Below are 3,975 nucleotides of genomic sequence, written 5' to 3' on the forward strand. Positions count from 1 at the left end.
GGTACTAAAAGCGAAAAACATTTAGAGACTAAAAAGTCAAAACTGAGAAATTGGCATTTCTTATCTTATTCACTCTGCTATTGGATTGTGGAGTTTTCCACAAACTTATTTTTATTTTTGAAGTGTATAGTAGTATACTTCAAAACACTTTCAAAAAATTCTAAATACACACAATCTCAAATACATCTTTAAAAAAAACACTCTACAACTTCTTTTTTCTTCCATTCACCATTGCCACCCCCTCCCCTCCTCTCCCTACAACCCTCCCTTTTCCCAACCTGTCACGGCCCAGCCCATGACTGGTCGTGGGTCACGACCTGCAACTAGATCAGGAAAATGGAGGGTTATCGAGAAGGAGGAGGGAGAGGAGAAGGAAAAAGGGGAAGGTAGGAAGAGGAAGAGGGAGGAGAGAGGAGGGAGGGGGAAGAGGCAGTGGCAGTGGAGGAGCGGAGGGGGGTGGCGACGGTGTAAGAGGGAGGAGGGGAAGGATGGTGGGTGGTAAGAAATATTTTACAAATTTTTAAAAATACCACAATAAAATTTTAAATTTTAAAAATATCCCAAACTATATCCCAAAAATACTTAAGTCAACCGTGACCATCTATAGCTGAAAGTTATTAACATACACAGCTTCAATAAAGTTTTTTAAAAACACTCCAAAAAAACACCTAATCCATATAAAGTGTAGATATTATATAAACAAAAATTTTCGATATTTGTGCAAATATAAATTGTTTACAGCTTGGCAAAATATTTAAAAATTATTGAAGGGAGTTGTTTGTTTAGGGAATTTAGTTCTTTGATATATATATATATATATATATATATATGAGGGGTTATTGATGTCAATTGATTACCTTGTTGATCCACTTGACCCCTATGCATAGAAGATTTGAATTGATTAGAGTTGTATACGAATTGAGGAAACCACCTATAAAAATGCCAAGTTAAGGTCCTTAATCTTTCGGTATTCCTTTAAGAGACTTCCTTTTGAATTCAAAGTATACCAAAAAAAAGAAAAAAAGTTTCTACAGTTTGCTTTATGGAATCAAATTGTTTCCAAGGCTTATAAAGAAGAGCCCGACTGTTCTACTTCGAAAAACATTACTCTATTTTAGACAACGAAAATAAAAACCTTTATTCGGCTTCTCACTGCAAATTCCATTCTTTCGATTCTTTCTTCAGTATGGGTTCTAAGCATTGGTTTGCATCTTTCTCTACCCTACTTCTCATAGCTATATTGATCTACAATGCTGGAATTGTTAGTTGTCAAATTAAGGACTCTCAAAATTTTCCGATTTATGATGCAACCGGACCTAAGAGTATTGCCTTTGATCGGTATGGTGGTGACCTGTATACGGGCATTTCTGATGGTCGCATAATAAAATGGGATACAATTCTGAATCGTTGGGTCGATCTTGTTGTAACAACTCCATGCAGGTTTCTATTTATGCTTCCATCTATGACTTTTTTTTTTGTATATTCAATCCCTGTAATTGTTATTAGTTCTGTGTCTATTTACATACCACAAAATATATACCATTTATAAAACTAAAGAAGCGGTAGATAGTGCAAACAATTTTAGTTATCTTTTGAACTTTCAACTTTATCTTTACAAAAAATTAATTTTTACCCTCATCATCTACTTACATATTGCCTTTATAACTACTTATAATAGCCCTAATTTAAATACCAAATTACTATAACATTACAAGCTGAAGTTCTTTAATAAAAAGTTTATATCAATTTGATTTATATAGAAAAACAAAAGTTTTGTATAAAATTAATTCACGCCCTTAACACTAGTAGGAAGAAACTCTTTATAGCCATCTAATTTGTTTTGTTTCATCGTGGAATTGCCACGACCCATGAATTCGAGATTTGTAGAATTTTGCAATATTGGTTGCTAGAGAAAATTTCATTGATTTTATGCATATTTAGATTATAAATTCTTGTCAAAAATATTACAGGTAAACGTTTCCAAAATTGACAAAATTGATAAAAGTTATGCATTTTTTGAAGCATGTAAATGGTAGATTTGAAATTATAAAAGGAAATTACTGAAACTAGTATTTTTATGGAGATCAAGTATTCATGTCCGAAATTGCTTTAGAAAGAACAACATTTTTTATGAGAACCTTCTCGATGTGATAATAAATCAGAATTAAATGCACAGTCACCACTCGAAAACAAACCTTATTTAGTATCAGAATTTCATCTGACTTATTGGACTAAATACGACGAACCACAATTAATGCATTATGATTGATCACATAGTTTATTTGGATAGACTTTTATTTGATTACGCTATTATGATGGACATCAGTGACTTCAATAACAGATTGAAAGAAATTAAGAAATAAGACGACATACCTTTGAACACTACTAATCATATATGCATCACTGGCCTTGATTCCTGTTTGATAATCCAATTTAACACTTAAAATTAATAGATTCAGATCTTAATATGTTCAGATGCGTTTGATAACCAAAATCAAAATATTTAAATTAATTAAGTGACACTGGATTTTCTAAGCAAAATTTACTCCAAAAAATAAGTGATAAACTATTCACTTATTATTTAATGTGATATACATTCAAATGTATCACATCTAGTACTTACAATCTACTAATTTAATGGATTCAGATTTTAGATTTCAATTTTCAAACTTTAGTTTTATCAAACACATCTTAAGTACACTTTACTCTTTATATTGTTCTTTTGCAGCAAGTATTTTACAAATTTCTTTATCAAATATTTGGCGACTTAGTTATTTTTTATTATCCATTGCTATTAAAATTGCAAGGTAATTGTTTACTAACGTTTTAAATAACACAATAACTTTTGTAAACAGATTTGGCTGTCAAGGTCCATTTAATCATGTTTACACAGAGGCAAGATGTGGGCGACCACTAGGACTTAGTTTCAACCAGAAGACAGGTGATCTTTACATTGCTGATGCCTACATGGGTCTCCTGGCTGTTGGTCCTAATGGTGGATTAGCTAGACCACTGGCAAAGCAAGCATGAGGAATTCCATTCATGTTCACCAATGATGTGGTGGCAGATCAATACAGTGGTATAGTATATTTTACTGACACCAGCACAAGATTTCCAAGAAGGTATTTTTGCTATGATGCAATTTTTTTTTCTTGATTCTTGGACATATTTGTATCTTCTTGTATGCCCAAAGCAATTACTGTATCTTTACCAATTTACTAATCATGATGCTTTGGAATTTCAGTGCATTTGCTTATGTGATATCAAGTGGTGACAATACAGGAAGGCTATTGAAATATGACCGTCGACTCATCAAGTAACGGTCCTTTTGGATCATCTTATGTTTCCAAACGGAGTAGCACTGAGCCAAAATGGGGATTTCCTGCTTGTTACTGAAACCACAAACAATAGAGTGTTTAGGTATTGGCTTGAGCCATCCAGGGCTAGCAAGGTCGATGTTTTCGCACAACTTCCAGGAAGGCCAGACAACTTCAAAAGAAACCAACAAGGTGAATTTTGGGAGGCAACTAACTCAAGAGATAGGATTTTCAATCCACTTGGAATGATAATTAAATTGAGTCTGGAAGGTGACATATTGAAGATAATAGGAGCTGGAAATGGGGTGACATGGGGGTTTAGTAGTGATGTAAATGAACATAATGGAAATTCGTGGATAGGATCAGTAGAAGAGCCTCGTGTTGTCAGACTAACACTCTCTAACTAGGCTAATTTCGCTTAGAAAAATTAGCATTAGCTCTTAAATTTTTGTCTCTCTTTTAGTGGCATTTCTAATCGTTTGGACAAAGATCAGTATCGATAATATGAATTTCCCTGTACTTTGTCTCAACCTTAGTAGCAGGAATGTTTCCTATATTAGCATTTTGTAATAATGTTTTATGAGTAAATCTTATATACCCTAAAAGTATACACGGTATTACTGTTGGATTCATAATACATGTGCAAAAGTTAGAATTT

The 3,975-nt window shown here is 33.1% G+C and overlaps 1 pseudogene; it reads left to right on the forward strand.

The window, feature by feature from the left end:
• The first annotated feature begins 295 nt into the window (after nucleotides 1–295).
• Nucleotides 296–3,724, forward strand: LOC113759536 (annotated as a pseudogene).
• Nucleotides 3,725–3,975: the final 251 nt, after the last annotated feature.

This window comes from Coffea eugenioides, chromosome 2 (assembly GCF_003713205.1).
Source record: "Coffea eugenioides isolate CCC68of chromosome 2, Ceug_1.0, whole genome shotgun sequence".
NCBI lineage: Eukaryota > Viridiplantae > Streptophyta > Magnoliopsida > Gentianales > Rubiaceae > Coffea > Coffea eugenioides.